Genomic DNA, 17,210 nt, shown 5'->3' on the forward strand with positions numbered 1-17,210 from the left:
AACCCCTTGCACCATTTTCACACTCAGCATGCTTTGCTCATTCACACTTGCTTTAGGTTCCCATAAGCCTGTCCACTTCCAAATTCATGGATATGAGGTCTGATTATGAGTTCCAGCCATGCCTGGAGCAGTAACCTAGTGGCTAAAGTCCTCACCTTGCACCCACCAGGATCCCATATGGGCGCCAGTTCATATCCCAGCGGTCTGGCTTCCCATCCAGCTCCCTGCTTGTGGCCTGGGAAAGCAGTCGAGAACAGCGCAAAGCTTGAGTCCCTGTACCTGCGTGGGAGACCAGAAGAAGCTCCTGGTTCCTGGCTTTGGATCAGCTCAGCTTTGGACGTGAATCACTGGATGGAAGATCTTCCTCACTGTCTTTCCTCTTCTCTATATATCTGACTTTCCAATAAAAAATAAATAAGAGAAGTTCAGCCATCTTTTTTTTTCTTAATATTTATTTATTTTTACTTGAAAGGCAGATTTACAAAGAAGGAGAGACAGAAAGAGAAAGATCTTCACTCCCTAAATGGCCACAACAGCTAGAGCTGAACCAACCCAAAACCAGGAGCTTGAACCTTCTTCTAGGTCTCCCACGTGGGTACAGGGTAGTCCCAAGGACTTGAGCCATCCTCCACTCTTCCCAGGCCACAAGCAGCAAGCTGGATGGGAAGTGGATCAGCCAGGTCCTGAACCAGCACCCACGTGGAATCCCAGCACATACAATGTGAGGATTTAGCCAATGAACCATCGCGACCCAGTCGGTCTTTTTAAATGCCACTTGTTAAAGCTCTGTGATGACGTGGAAAATGCTTATGAGAAATGAAAAGCAGGGGTGGGCATTTGTTTCCACACTTCAGATGGCGCTTGCAACACGTGCATCCCACACTGGAGAGCCCAGGTTTGCGTCCAGCTTCCTACTAACACTCACCTGATGGCCTCAGTAGCGGAGCGCCTGCCACGCACGGGGGAGACCCTGAGCTCTCCATTCTCCCAGCTTTGGCCTGGACCAACCCCGGCCATTGTGGGCAGCTGGGAGAATACACCAACAGATGAAAGATCTCTGTCTGTTCTCTCTTTATTTTACAGGTCAGTAAAAGTAAACAGATCAGGCCCAGCACGGGAGCCTAGTGGCTAAAGTCCTCGCCTTGCATGCAACAAGATCCCATGTGGGTGCCGGTTCATGTCCCGGCTGCACCACTTCCCATCCAGTTCCCTGCCTGTGGCCTGGGAAAGCAGTCGAGGACAGCCCAAAGCCTTGGGACCCTGCACCCGCGTGGTAGACCCGGAAGAGGCTCCTGGCTCATGGCTTCAGATTGGCTCAGCACCAGCTGTTATGGCCACCAGAAGAGAGATCTTTCTCTCTTATCACTCCTTCTTTCCATAAATCTAACTTTCCAATAAAATAAGTAAATCTTTTTGAAAAAGTGAAAATGTTTAGATAAAGAAGCAGCTTATAAAACGAAGGGACTGGATCCAATCACAAATAAAAAGGCGCACACGAAACATCAACGTTGGGGGGTAGGACTACGGGCGGGCAATTTCCTCTACTTTTTCAACATTTATGTATTTTCCAAATTCTCTTTCACAAGCAGGTGCAACTTCAAAGAGGTACAGAATAAAGCTCTGGCAAGTCCCCAAGAGCAGCCCGGCACCCAGAGGACACACACACACACATTTCCAGGCAGTGCACTACAACATAAGGCCCTGCGAGACGAGATTGCACAAGCACCTGGCAACAGCCTGGCACAGAGTTCAAGGTCTCTGGGTATTGAAATGCAGTGTGAACCTCCGATCACAAAAGCGTTGAAGGGCACTGCTACCCTGGGGAAGGAGGATACAGGCGATGGCCCAGGACCTGACCCACGCCTCCCTGCAAAGGCCTCTCCCAGGGAAAGCAGCTGTCAGATGACAACCAAACTGGCTGTCGCTAAAAGAGCTGGCTGGGGCTGCTGCTGTGCTGTAACAGGTTAGCAGGTGTTTGCAATGCTGGGATCCTGCATGGGGGCGGGTTTGAACCCTAATATGGCTGGCACTACTGAACCTGATCCTGGATAAGGTGCCTGGGAAGGCAAGAGAGAATGGCCCAGTGGCCAGGGCTCCTGCCACTCATGTGAGAGATCCAGGTTCCTGGCTTCGGCCTTGCTCAGCTCCGACTATTGTGACCATTTGGGGCAAAAAAAACCAGAAATACAACATCAACCAATTGATTTCTCAGTCTCTAGCTGCCCCACTAGAGCTCTACCTTTCAAATAAATAATAAAAATCTTAGAGAAAAAAATATATCTGGATGGCTGCAGGCTAATGGTACCAAACAAAAAACACTTTCTTTTTTTTTTTTAATATTTATTTTTATTGGAAAGTCAGATATACAGAGAGGAGAGACAGAGAGGAAGATCTTCTGTTGGATAATTCCAATGGATCCTCCAATGGATGGAGGATCTTTCTATCTCCATTTCTCTGTATATTTGCCTTTCCAATAAAAATAAATAAATCTTAAAAAAAAAAAAAAAAAGAAAGAAAAGAAAAAGGCAACAGGGCCCAGTGTGGTAACCTAACAGCTAAAGTCCTTGCCTTGTACACACCGGAATCCCATACGGGTACCAGTTCTAATCCCAGCAGCCCCACTTCCCATCCAGCTCCCTGATTGTGGCCTGGGAAAGCAGTTGAGGGTGGCCCAAAGCCTTGGACCCTGCACTCGCATGGGATACCTGGAAGATGCTCCATGTTCCTGAATCCACAATGGCTCAGGTCCAGCCATTGCAGTCACTTGGGGAGTGAACCAGTGGATGGAAGATTTTTCTGTCTCTCCTCCTCTCTGTATATTTGACTTTCCAATAAAAATTTTTAGAAATCTGAAAAAAAAAAGACACCATCTCCACCATTAACTCTTGTTAAAAAATAAAACAGAGCCTGGTGCAATAGCATAGCCTAATGTCTAAAGTCCTTGCCTTCCATGCAACAAGATCCCATGTGGGCATTAGTTCTGATCCTGGCAGCCCTGCTTCCATCCTGCTCTCTGCTTGTGGCCTGAGAATGCATTTGAGGACAGCCCAGAGCCTCGGGACCCTGTACCCACATGGGAGACCTGGAAGAAGCTCCTGGCTTTGGATCAGCGCAGCACCAGCCATTGTGGCTGCTTAGGTAGTGAACCATCAGATGGAAATATCTTCCTCTCTGTCTCTTCTCCTCTCTGTATATCCGCCTTTCCAATAAAATAAATAAATCTTAAAAAAAAACAAAACAGTAATTCAATTTCTTGGACTCGTGTTAAGGACAGAACCAAATATCTATACAAAGATGCATGGACATGTTCGGGATTATGAAATGGGTGTCTGGTACAGCAGTTTAAGTCCCTGGAATACCTACAAGCTCTCGCATAGGCCTGCGTGAGTCCCATCTCCCTTAGATCTCAGCTTCCTGTTGATGCACAGCCTGGGAGGTGACAGGTGTTGGCTCAAGGGTCACTTCCACCCAGGGGGCAGACCTGGATTGTGTTCCCGGCTCCTAAGCCTTTGAGAAAGGAAATAGCAGTAGGAGGTCTCTCTCTGTTGAACTTGGCCTCTCAGATAAAACAAACAAAAATTTAAAGAAAGGCCAGAGATGTTTGAGGTACATTGTGGAGTGAAAAGGCCAGGCTGCTGAACAGAACTGCCGGGGTGGGATTTGTGCTTCTAACACCTGGACACACACTTGTGCGAGACACACACGGAAGTCACGGCCAGCAGCCACCACGAGAGGCACTGGCTGTGGGGCGGAACAGGCCGAGGCTAAGGTTTCTGCTTCTCTGTTTGCTATAAAATACTGAGAACGCTACGCACATCATAGCTTTTTTTTTTTTAACCTATAAAATGGAGTTAACAACATCACCTATCTTAAAGAATTGTTCTCAAGGATTCAAAGAGCTGATAAATGTCAAACGGTTAACCAAGTGCAAGGTGCATAAAAAATAGGAAATACAGCCAACATTGATCTCTAGCTGGTGAGTTTCTAAGAATTATTTTTTGCTTTCTCTGGACTGCTTCAAGGGGGCTGTGTTTTGTTTTGTATAATGAAGGTGAGGGAAGCAGTTAGCTAATTTTTCCTGGGGGAGGAAAATCAAAGTCTAGTTCCCTGATTTCAGCTTGCGCGTCTTGAGACAGACTACTTCTCTGGCAAGAAGCCAGAGAGGTCATGAGCAAGTAAGATGAACAATAAATGCTGACCCTGAATAAAACTCACGCCGTGTACCCCCTACCGCCTGAAGATACGAAGAGTCAGACAAAGAAAGTATTTATCCACAGGAGGCAAAAGTGGAACAGAACCTCTTTTTTGTATTCTGTTGTGAAACATTCATAAAACACTCATAAAAATGCGTTCCAGTCCACAGCACGCCACCTCCTCGGTCAGGGTGGCTGTGGTTTCCATGGACTGCAAAGTCACAAGAGCCACTGTTGTGACACGGCAAGATAAACCTCCGTCTGCAAGAACAGCATCCCATATGGGCACGAGTCTGGTCCCAGCTGGTCCACGTCCAATCCAGCTCCCTGCTAACGTGCCTAGGAAAGCAGAACAGGATGGTCTGGGGCCTCAGGGCCGTGTAACCGTGCGGGAGACTCACATGAAGCTCCTTTGGTCCCAGCGACTGTGGCTATTCTGGGAGTGAACCAGTGAATAGAAGTTATCCTTCTCTTTTTCACTCTTGCTCTCTCTCTCTCGGTAACTCTGCCTTTTCAAATAAATGAAATAACTCTTTCTTTACAAAAAAAAAAAAAAAAGTCACAGGGTCCAGCGCAGTGGCCCAGTGGCTAAAGTCCTCACCTTGAATATGCCAGATCCCATATGGGCACCAGTTCTAATCCCGGCAGCCCCGCTTCCCATCCAGCTCTCTGCTTGTGGCCTGGGAAAGCAGTGGAGAACAGCCCAAAGCCTTAGGACCCTGTACCTGTCTGGGAGACGCGGAAGAATCTCTTGGCTCCTGGCTTCAGGTGGGTGCAGCACCGGCCATTGCAGTCACTTGGAAAGTCAATCATCTGATGGAAGATCTTCCTCTCTGTCTCTCCTCCTCTCTGTATATCTGACTTTGTAATTAAAAAAAAATCAATAAATAAAATTTTAAAAAGTCGGCAAAAGCACAGGCAAAGTCAAAATTAATCTACACCAGGCTGAGAAGCTCTGTTCAGCAAAGGAGGCGATCAACAGAGGTGAGGAAGCAACCAACGAGATGGGAGAAAAGCTTTGCACACTACACAACTGATACGGGAATAATACCCAGGGTTTACAAAGAGCTTCAGAAACTCAACAGCAGCAAAATAATACTGTGAAGAAATGGGCAAAGAAAATGAAGAGATCTTTTTTTTAAGAATTTATTTATTTTTTTTTATTGGAAAGGCAGATATAGAGGAGAGAGAGAAAGATATTCTATCTGCTGGTTCACTCCACAAATGCCCGCAATGACCAGAGCAAAGCCGATTTAAAGCCAGGAGCCAGAAGCTTCTTCCAGGTCTCCCACGTGGGTGCAGGGTCCCAAGGCTTTGGACTGTCCTCGACTGCCTTCCCAGGCCACAAGCAGGGAGCGAGAAGAGAAATGGAGCAACCAAGATATGAACCGGTACTCATATGGGATCCTGGCGCATGCAAGGCAAGGACTTTAGCAACTAGGCTACTGCACAGGGACCCAGGTGCTCCACATCTAAGCCAGGTCCCCATTAATGTGCCTGGGAAAGCAGCACAATGCAGCCAAAGTACTTGGGCTTCTGCACCCACATGAAAGACCCAGAAACTTCTGGCTCCTAGCTTAGGCCTAGCCCAGGCCCAGCCGGTGTGGCCATTTGAGAAGTGAACTAGCAGATGGAAGAATTCTCTCACTGTCTCTCCCTCTGCCTTTCAAAATAAAATAAATCTTTAAAATCTGAGTTTTTGAGGCCGGCACCACGATACAGTAAGCTAAGCCTCTACCAGTTTGTGTCCCAGCTGTTCTACTTCCCATCTGGGTGCCTACTTACAGCCTGGGAAGGCAGCAGAGGATGGCCCACAGCCTTGGGACCTTGCACCCACGTGGAATGAGCTCTAGGCTCTTGGCTTCAGATGAGCTCAGCTCTGGCCAATGAAGAAACTTGGGGAGTGAACCAGTGCATGGAAGATCTTTCTCTTTATCTCCCCTTCTACCTGTAAATCTGCCTTTCAAATAAAAACAAATCTTTTTATAAAGAGTGACTTTCTTTTTTAAAAAATGTATTTTCCTGTTTATTTGACAGGTAGAATGATAGTGGGTGAGGAAGAGAGAGATCTATACTCCATCCACTGATTTACTCCCCAAACGGCCAGAATGCCTGGGAGAGGCCAGGCAGCAGCTGGGAGCCTGGAACTCCATCTGGGTCTCCCACATGGATGGCAGGGAGCCCAGCACAGGGGCCATCTTCCACTGCCGTCTCAGCCGCAGCAGCAGGGAACCGGATCGGAAGCAGAGCAGCCTGCACTTGAATTAGTGCTCCTGTATGGGTGGCCTCATCACAGCAGCCTGTAACATGGTGCATCACAGCGCCGCACTGTGCTAACACACCACATGCTAACAGTGACACACAAAAATGTGGAAGTCGGGGGAATCCCAGTGCCTATAAAACTGTGTCAATGTAATCAATTAAAAAAAAAAAAAAGAACTTCAGCCATTAGCAGCCACTAGGCTACTGCACTGGGTCCTGTGAACAGTTTTTGTCCTGCTCTACTTTTCCTCTTTATCAGTGTCACTACTTTCTTGGTTGGAAACTGAACATTTAAAATTTTGTTTAATACAAATAAATATAAATCTCTAGATTAAAAAAAATGTGGCAGTCCATGCATAGTTCTCATCTAAGGCATTTCCTCAGACTTTTAAAAAATGTACTTATTTATTGGAAAGTGCACACACACACACACACACAATCTTCCACCCGCTGACTTAATGCCAACAACAGCTGGAACTGAGCTGGTCTGAAGCCAGGAGCCAACAGCTTCTGCTGGGTCTCCCACACGGGTGCTGCAGCACAAGCACTTGGGCCATTCTCCAATCCTTCTCTGCTCTCCCAGGAGAATTAGCAGGGAGCCGGATCAGAAGTGGAGCAGCTGGGACTTGAACCCACACTCATTACAGAATGCCAGTGCCACAGATGGTGCCACAATGCCAGCCCATGTGAGAGCTGAGTTGTAAGCCTAGATGTGCCTTGATCTCCTCCGTTTTTTGTTTGTTTCTGTTTAGGGCACCTTTGCCTGTCACAGCTTTTGCTCTGGCTTTCCACCCAGCTGACTGGCTCTAATGAACAGAAAAGGTCTGTGTGCTCTATAGCGTCATCCACAGCAGTCAAGGCAGAGGAAGCACCCCAAATGCCCATTGACACGTGAACAGACAGAGCAGATACGTGCCAAGATTCTTCAAGAAAATGATGGAAGAGTCAGTGTGTGGCCTATTGGGTAAGCTGCTGCTTGCAACACTGGGCTTCCCATACCAGAGTGTCTGGTTGAGTCCCTGCTACGCTCCTGGTTGGGGCTACACATGGAGTAAAGCAGCAGAGGAATGCTCTCTTTCTCACTGCCCCCCCCCCCGCCTCTGTTACTCTCCTTTCAAAACACAACCTGGGACTGGCACTGTGATTTAACAAGTAAATCCACTGCCTGTGGCGCTGGCATTCCACATGTGTACCAATCTCCCAGGCCAACCCTCGCTGGTGTGGCCCTCTGGGCAAACCAGCAGATAGAAGCGCGCGTGCTCTCTCTCTTTCTCTTTCTGTAATTCTGCCTTTCAAATACATAAAAATAATTCTTAAGAAACAAAAAGGCTGCTCTAGGATTCCTAGCTCTGTGATGGTATCCGGGTCCCCTCACACACCGGAGCCTATATCCTTCCATCTGTAAAATGGGAATACAACTGATGCTCGGCCTCCCTGAGCTGTGTCAGGGAGAGACGAGCACAAGCACCAAACATACGGCTCCCAAAAACGTGACTCCTGCCCTGACCAACGTGCTAGAGCAAACCCTGTGACGCAGCTCGGCCAGCAACGTGATACACAGTTAATAACAGTCAGTCAATAGAAAACAGGTCTCCGTGAGGCCTAGACAGACACGACAGTGAGCAACTCCTCAGAGACCCAGAAGTTCCAAAGCAGTTGGTGAATGACACTGACAAACAAGGCAAGGGCAGAACAAAAACATGCAGGGGATGAGTGGGAAACTAGGGGCAGGAGATGCTGAAGCTGTGTAACAAAGGTCTTACCACACGTCTCCCAGTGCCCGTTTGACAACGCGGTTGCAATTTTCATGAACGACATCCATTGTAAAACTAGAGGGAAGATCAATGTTGGGGGACAGGGACCTTCAGGAAGGACACAGACAACCCCAAAACCTATGGAACTGTATCATAAAACAAAATATACTTAAGAAAAGAAAACAAAAGGAAAGAAGGAAGGAAGAAAGTCAGTCAGTCAGTCTACCATGCTCCCAAGTTAATGGCCTCTCCCCAACAGCAAGTCCCTACAGGACTTTTTTTCAAATCAACTTCCTTTTAAGGCAAACTTACATTATTTTTTTTTTCCCCATGACCAGCTTTGTGGTGTAGCTAAGCACCAGCCTACAATGCTGGCATCCCATATGGATGCTGCTTCATGTCTCAGCTGCTCTAATTCCAATCTAGTTCCTTGACGATGACCTAAGAAACTCCACAGAGGATGGCCAGGGTGCTTGGGCCACTACACCCATGCAGCAGATCTGGAATGAGCTCCTGGCTCCTGGTTTTGGCTTCACCCAGCCCTGGCCACTGCAGCTATCTGAGAAGTGAACCAGCAGGTAGAGACACTACGGCTTACCTGAAGACCGAGGCTTGATCTTGCTTGGTCAGAAAAGGAGCTTAACAAATACTAAGAATCAAATTGTCACCAAATAAGAGTATACTAAAAAAAAAAAAAAAAATCTATGGAGGGGCCAGCATTGTGATGCAACAAATAAAGCTATTGCCTACTATGCCAATATTCCACATGGAAGCAGTTCATGTCCCGGCTGCTCCACTACTGATTCAGCTCCCTGCGAATGACATGAAAAAGCAGCAGAATATGGCCCAAGTCCTTGTGTCCCTGCATGCATGTGGGAGACCCAGAAGAAGCTCCAGGCTTCTGGCTTTGGCCTAGTTCAGCCCTGGGTTTTGTAGCCATCTTGGAAGTGAACCAACAGATAGAAACTAACTAACACACACTCTCTCTAGCTCTCCCTCCCACAAATGCTCCTCTCTGTCCTTCTCTGTGTAAATCTTCCAAATACTTTCTTTTTAAAAAGTGTGTGGGAAAACAACATTTTTAATTTTTATGCAAAAAAAGAAAAAGATTTGAAGTTCACAATTTTTCAAAATTCACATTTTTTCCTGAAATGAAAGGCTGAAGTCCTTGGGACCCTGTACCAGCATGAGAGGCCAGGAAAGGGCTCCTGGCTTCAGGTCGGCTCAGCTCCGGCCATTGTGGCCATCTCGTGAGTGAACCAGAGGATGAAAGACCTTTCTCTCTCTATCTCTCTTCTAACTCTGCCTTTCAAACAAAATAAGTTAAAAAAAAAATTAAGATATTTTAGGTGTGGGGCATTAGGCCCAGCCATTAAGACAGCACTTAAGATTCCATGTTGGAGTTCCTCCCAACCACAGCTTCCTAACTCAGATCCTGGGAGGGGACACCAGCACGGGCTCATGTAACTGGAACTGAGTCACCCAGCTGGGAGACCTGGAGTGAGTTCCCTGATCCTAACTTTTGCTAGTGAAAGCAGGAGATGGGAGCTCTTACTCTCTGTGTCTCTCTGCCTCTCAAATAATTCAGCTTCAAAAGAAGACTTTTTATGAGTTTTTTTTTTTAACATTTATTTATTTTTATTGGAAAGGCAGATTTTTACAGAGAGGAGGAGAGACAGAGAGGAAAGATCTTCCATCCACTGATTCACTCCCCAAGTGGCCACAATGGCTAGAGCTGAGCTGAACCAAAGCCAGGAACCAGAAGCCACTTCCAGGTTTTCCATGTATATCCCAAGGCTTTGGACCATCCTCACCTGCTTTCCCAGGCCACAAGCAGGGATGGGAAGTGGGGCTGCCAGGACACAAACTGGATCCTGGGATCCTGGCTCATGCAAGGTGAGGACTTCAGCCACCAGGCTACTGGGTCAGGCCTGATTTGTTATAATGTTTACCAATGAAACCGGATTAGCATAGTTATCATGGTTTACTCTTCAATGCAAATTATCTTAATGAATTGGCTCCTTAAGACAGCTCTGCAGGAAGAGCTCAGGACCGCAATGAGTGTGACCTAGGGAGCAGCGTGTCCTGCCGTGGTGACTAACAGAGCCGTGTGCAGGAATGTCACAGGCTGCAGCGCAGATGTGTGACACTGATAAGATGGGTTGATAGGTTGTTCTCTGTCTGCCAAGAAAAGGGCACCAAAAGTCTCACCCAGAAGGTCGGGGGGGAAAAGCCCCACATGACGTCACCAAGGAAGAAGAAAACATCACCCACTCAAACTTAAGTCTTTTGGGCAGGGCTGGTTTCATTACCTCTCATGTTAGAATTTCCTGTGACAGCGCAAGCCTCCACCAAGACATCTAAGACTCTTGGGGTGGCGGGGAGGAGGGGAGCAGGAGAGGCTCATAGGTTCTTGCTCCACCTGCAAGCGCTGGTCTCCCATATGGGTACCAGTCTGTGTTCCAGGTGCTCTACTTCCCATCCAGCTCTTTTCTTACGGCCTGGGAAAGCAGTGACAGAGGGCCACTATACCCACAGGGGAGACCTGAAAGAAACTCTGGCTCCTGACTTCAGATCAGATCAGCTCCAGCTGTGGCAGCCATTTGGGGCATAAACCAGTGGATGGAAGAGCTTTCTCTGTCTTTCCTCTCTGTAAAATTTGCTTTTCAAAAAAAAAAAATAAAGAAATCTTTAAAAAGAAAGAGAAAAGAACCTTACAAAGAAAGGAGAAACCATAAGCCCCAGGGCACAGAGAGAAAACAAAGGCTCTAGGAAAGTGAATCTGCTACAATCAGCCAGTAGGTGCTACAGGACTGTAGCCGCCCTCTGCAAAGAGGAATGGATGTTATCTCCAGAATCAAGAAACAGTTCATGGCTGGCTGACTCAGAACCCAAGTCCACAATTCCTATGAGCTTCAGCTGCTTGCAACCTGGAGCTACTGCACCAAATGAGCAAAGTGAGCGAGCTAGCAGGATCTAATCAAACTAGAGGTATCTGTTGGTGGCCTTGTCTGTCAAGTAATCCACACCCATCCTTATGCTAAAAACAGCTCAAGGGTTTTCCCCTTAATTTCCTCAAGCATTCTTTGAAGTCATTTTTTCAATCAACATTTATAATTAGTTACTTAAATATAGAAGAAAAAGGCCTTTGACCTGAAGGAACCCAAGCATCTGAAAACCAGCCCATCTGAAAACCAGGTCTGGTGCAGGGTAGAAAGACATAGCAGGCAGGTGCTTAGCCTAGCAGTTAAATCACCAGTTAAACTGCCCACAGGCCAAGGCCAGAGCTGTGGCGTAGCATACTAATCCTCAGCCTGTGGGGCTGGCATCCCATATGGTTGCTAGTTCATGTCCCAGATATTCCACCTCCCATCCAGCTCCTTGTTAATGTGCCTGGGAAAGTAATAGCAGATACCTCAAGTCCCTGGGCCTCCCACCCAAGTGGGATGGAAGACCTCTTTCTTTACTTTTCCTTCTTACTCTCAGTAATTCTGACTTTTAAGGAAAACAAATTAAACCTCTTTAAAAACAGACCTAAAAAAATTTAATAAAACTGCCCTCATTCCACATTGCCAGCCTGAGCTGAGCCCCTGGCTCCAGCATCCGGCTAGGCAGCCCTAGGAGGCCATGATGATACATCATGGCTCAATTCACAGGGTTCACCACCCATGGGGCAGACCTGGACCAACTTTTTGTCTCCAGTTTCTGCACAGACAAGGCCCATCTGTTGCAGCATGGGGGAACCAACAGACGGGAACTTTTTCTGTCCCTCTGCCTCTCGGAAGCGCGGGGTTGGGACATATTTCCCGCCAGCAGGCCCTAAGACCACAGAGGGGGTGAGGTGGCAGTGTTCTTTGGCTACAGACCCATTGGGGGACAGTCTGATGGAGCATGTCTGATTATTGTAAAGTGAGCGCCAACTTACCCAGACTAGGCAAAATGGCAGTTCCCAGACAGTCCTCCTACCCAAGGCACATCTATCCCTTTAGACCATCCAGTCCTCTCACAGGTCATGCAGACACAGCTGGAAGCTGTGCCTCAGGTCATGGGCAGTTAGGCTGTGGGTCACATGCACCAGATAACAGGCAGAGAGCTCTCCCATATCTGCCTCTGAAATAAATAGTAATCTAGAGATGTGGGAAAGTTCTCTAACTCCCCTGTGCCTCTCCATGGCTCTTGTGGGAAGCAGGCTCACCAATGACCAATGTCTCAGGGTCGCTGTGCTTCGGATACTGCTGATCTCACGTGAAGCAGCCACTGCTCCTGCTCTCGTCGTCAGGATCACTGGTGAGTCCCAGATTCCAACTAATGACTAGGTGAGCACATCCCCAAATAGCCACGGATTTCCGCTGTTCTAACCTCTGCGTTCCTGAGCTATCCAAAGCCAGGAGCTTCTTCAGGACCTTTCACGTGGGTACTGGGTCCCAAAGCCTTGGGCCATCCTCTGCTGCTTTCCCAGGACACAAGCAGGGAGCTAGAAGGAAGTGGAGCAGCGGGGACATGAACCAATGCCCACATGGGATGCTGGCACTGGGAGGTAGAGTATTAGCCAACTGAGCCAGCACCTGTCTTATTGTTTTCACATCACTTACTCTGATCCAAATTACCTGGGTGTCCAAGAGCTTACTTTTCATTTGTTTCCACTAGAATATAATCTGCACCTGGGTTGGCATGGTGGCAGAATGGACTAATCCTCACCTGTGAGGTTGGCATCTCACATGGTCAGCAGTTCGTTTTCTGGTTGCTCCACTTGCAATCTAAAACACACTCTACATGAGAACAAGGAACCTCTCTCCCTTTCGATCATCCGCAGGCTAGAGCTGGGTGAACCCAGACCAGGAGCTCTCTCTATGCTGGAAGCAGGACCTGAGTGGGCACAGAGTGGTAAGAGCATTGGATGTGGATTCCAGGATGAAACAGACCACTGACAAACTGGCCACACACTGACTCCCTTCATTTACATGTTACACCCAGACTGGGAAGACCAAATGAGTGAAAACACACTGAAGCACTTCTCTATACACCATCAGGCATCACGCAGGAAGCTTTCTGCACGCGCCGCCACAAAGACAGGTAGCACTTTCTCTGAGACCCACAATGACTAGCTGCAAAGGCTTCAAGAACCATCTGGGGCTTCTAATCCAGACACATCACAGCAGAGAAGGCAATCAGCGCCTTCAGTGCACAGAGAGCCACAAGAAGATACGAATCTGTTTAAAGTCAATGCCAGCCATCTGCCACCAGGCTGTGGGTCCCTGAAAAGCTGTGGAGCAGAAACTGACCTCTGTGTGCCAGGGCAGGAGGGAGGGAGCAAGGGGACATCTACTAGATGGATGCCTGTCAAGCTACCAAACCTGACATCCCATCATCACCCTTCACCTTTCTTTGCAACCCACGAGGGCACCGACTCCCAGGTTCCTGGGACAACCCTCTCAACCTACTAGCATTTATGGACTGCTTTCACAGCTTTCGGTTTGCAATGACCTTGCCAGGCAGACAGACTTGGGATCAGCCCATCTTGGCAATTTAGTGATTCATCAGCCACAAACAGAATGACGGATAGCAGAGGTACTCTGCCAGGCCCCAGGCATCACAGCCAACATTTACCAAACATGCCGAGCATGTCACACACATTCAGTCTGCACCATGCAGGAGGGGGACTATCTCACCCCCAGGACATCTCGTCACAGCAGCCCACAGCAGCACTGGCAGGTGGGGTGGCCAGCAGCGTACCCCTTGGGAGTGGCAGAGGCAGCCTGCGCAAGGCTCAGAACCTGGAGCCTGACTCAGGGTTCTAGTCCACACCTGCCCAACCGCCCACTGGAAAGGCCTGCGGTAGCACCTGGCCTCCTCCCCTCACTAAACTGAAAGAGGACAGGAGAGAGAAGGCCCCTCTGCAACACGCTGACTCTTTTCTGACATGCACACTGCACACAAAGTTGGTCTAGGCAACAAAGCTTTGCCATTGGAAGAAAAGCTGCTAGAAGCCAGCTGGAGCAGCCAGAAGTGCCAACAGAAACCTCCTGTCAGCCCCTGGGACAGCCACGACAAGGGGCAGGCGCTCTGGTGTAGCCAGCTGAGGCGCCATCTGGATCAACTGCCCCCACAGCAGAGCGTCAGGGGGAGGCCCAGCGACCCTGCTTCCAATCCAGTTTCCTGCACACACACATAAGACTACAAGTCAGGACAGCACAAGTGCTTGGGGCCCTGCTACCCTCACGGGATACCCAGATGGAATCTCTGGGCTCCTGCACTCAGCCTGGCCAGTGCCCATTGTCCCTGGCACTTGGGGAATGACCAGAAATGCTAGAACACCAATCTCTCTATCCCTGTCTTTGCCATTCTTCTTTTCTAATAAATGAACCCTTAAAAAAAAAAAGACATCAGAGGCATCCAAGCATGGGAGTCGAAACGCAGAATTTACCTAGAAACACATTCAATTCCATCAATGAACTGTTCACTTTGTCTAAACCTCAGCTTCTTAATCTCCAGCCACCTGGCAGGGCCTATGCCAGGATTAGGAGATAAAGCACCTGAAAAGCAAATGTCTATACTCGCACACCTGTGTTATTTGTACAGCTTTAAGTCCTCCCTGAAACACAACACAGGTACTCTTCTGGAACGGCTGGCAAGGCAAGCAACAGCAGAAAACAGGACCCTAACGCTTAACACCAGGGTTTCTCCTACCAGGGTTACCAGTGGACGTCAACCATCTGCTTCGCTCTGAGCAAATTGGAGAAGCACTGGGAGTGGGGTCACTTTATCAGGGCTGGTAACAGCACCACAAAAGCGGGCAGTCCACACACCTCAATCTTCACCAATCGCAAAACTTAAATGAGCCAAGCCTGGACAATCTCCTCCTTTCCTAGTCCCACAGTAATCTATTAGCCCCATTTTACAGATCAGGAAAATGGAGGCCCAAAAAATCAATTTGTCCAAGGCCAGCTGCCCACCGAGTGCAGACTTCACACTGGACTCCTGACCCCCATGCCAGTCTGCCCTCACAGGTCTCCCTCTGTCCACTTAGGCCACCTGCACATCCGTAGCCTATTATCTCAACCACTGTGAGCACCCGCCCGCCCCGTGGACACACAGGTCCGCGGAGGCCACAGAAGGACAGGGACCTGCCCAACCAAGGTCACATAGGAGCCTGGGGCAGCGCCAGGGTTCGGACCCCACCTCCAGCTTCCCCGCCCCTCCCGAGCAGGGGTCCGTCCCCAGGCCCCCAGTGCATAGAATGGGGCGCCTGGGCGAGGGGGCGAGAGGGACGCAGCAGGGGCGAGGCCACCGGGACGGCAGGAGGATGCCCGGAGGTTGGGCAAAGGATGCTCTGGCTGGGCAAGCAGCGAAGCCAGGCGGCGGCGGCGGCGAGGGCCGGCGCGGAGAACCCCGGCGGCCGCAGGGAGCCACCGTGCCGGGCGTCCGCTGGAGCCGCTCGCGACTCACCTGCAGCCGGAGCCGAAAGCGGGCGGGGGCCGCGGCGGCGGCGGCGAACCCCGGGCTCAGCCATTCCTCACTGCCCCGGATGGGGAGAGACGGCGGCCGCTCACTTCCTTAGCAACCTGGCTCGGCGACCCACTTCCTTGGCAACCCGTATCAATTTCAATAACTTTATTGGGACTGGGACCGCGGACAAGGAGAGCTGGGCGGGGCCACGCGGAGCCCGGCGGGGTGTGGACGTTTACCGGCGCCTAACGCGCCTCAGTCCTTGCACCCACCGAAGGCGCTACGTGGCCCGACTCGGCCGCTGGTGTCCCGTGCGTCAGTCTCCCCATCTGTCGAATGGAACGCGCCGCGCGGTGGTGCCTGCCGTTGCATCTTGGATTATCTGGCCCGAGCCTCAGGTCACCCGTTCCCTGCTCACCTCCCGCCACCACGCCCCTCGGTCTCCCTCTCCAATGCAGTTCTTCCTTCTCCTTTCCTCCTGTCTCCTCCTCCAGGGAGCCTGCAATGCCTGGTCCCTCTGCTGCCTGTGCTTTTGTTCAGCTCTGCCTTGCGAATCCATTTTTCTCCAGGCCGCCACAGGATATATTTTAAAGCCTAAACCGAGCGTGTTAGTCCCTGTTTAACACCGATTCAAGGAGTCTCGCTGTTCCTAAGATCAAATCGAAAATAATCAAAACTCCATTCCAGCCATGGCCACGCCTCCTCCATGGGAACCTACACCTGCTGCTCCCCAAGCAGCAAACAAAACTGGGTCTCTGCATGAGCCAAGCCTGGGCCACCCTAGGGCCCAATGAGCCTGTGCTGATCCTGAAATGAATGAAAGCAGGAGATGCTCTTCCCACCTCACCTGGGGGTGACCGACCTGGCTCCTCACTCCAGGAGACTTCTTGCTCCTTGAGTTGGAGTAACTCTAGCCTTCCCCAACGCTCGGATCCAGGTCTGGACGAGGACATCATGTGTGTATCCTGCTCAGACCTGGCCGGTAAAATCCTGCCATCCACTTGTGCCACTTCTAAGGACTCGCGGGCCCCAGGAGGTGATCTGGCAGTGTCCAGAGAAGGACCTGGACCAAGAATATACCTCTAAGGAAAAGGCAGTGGGCGAAGAAGCTGGAGCAACCAAGCAGGGCTAGCAAGTCAAGGGTTCTGGGCTGTGCACTGGGATGGAGAGGCCCTTGCTAAGGCACGCCAATCTGAGTTTTAATCTGAGTCCCCCTCTCTACCCACCGCCATTCAAAATGGTGTATTCAATACATAATATTTACCTTTTAATAACTACAACCAGACACTGATGCTGTGAACTAAGCTGCCACCTGCAGTGCCGGCATCCCGTAGGGGTCCTGGTTCAAGTCCTGCCTGTTTCATTTCAGATCCCAGGAAGGGCAGCAGATGGCGGCCCTGGTACTTGGATCTCTGCCTTACGGACTGTGTGTTGATTTGCTGATCATTGTGCAGCACGTCTCTCAGTGGGTTCCTGGAAAGAAAGTGCACAGATGCAAACACAGTGGTCCTTACATGTCTAAATGTGTCGGAAATTGTTCTCAGACCCAGTTAAT

General features: G+C 49.6%; 1 protein-coding gene across 1 annotated transcript in view; it reads right to left on the reverse strand.

Moving 5' to 3' along the window:
* The window catches only part of KIF3B (kinesin family member 3B), a 37,645-nt gene extending 21,899 nt beyond the window's left edge, over positions 1-15,746 (reverse strand). The window contains exon 1 of the mRNA XM_040981654.1: positions 15,656-15,746. The gene's annotated coding sequence lies outside the window, so the exon portion shown is untranslated. The remainder of the gene's footprint in view (positions 1-15,655) is intronic.
* Between the last annotated feature and the right edge of the window lie 1,464 nt (positions 15,747-17,210).

Source organism: Ochotona curzoniae, unplaced genomic scaffold (assembly GCF_017591425.1).
Source record: "Ochotona curzoniae isolate NIBS_2020 unplaced genomic scaffold, NIBS_Ocur_1.0 contig_3520, whole genome shotgun sequence".
NCBI classification, from domain to species: domain Eukaryota; kingdom Metazoa; phylum Chordata; class Mammalia; order Lagomorpha; family Ochotonidae; genus Ochotona; species Ochotona curzoniae.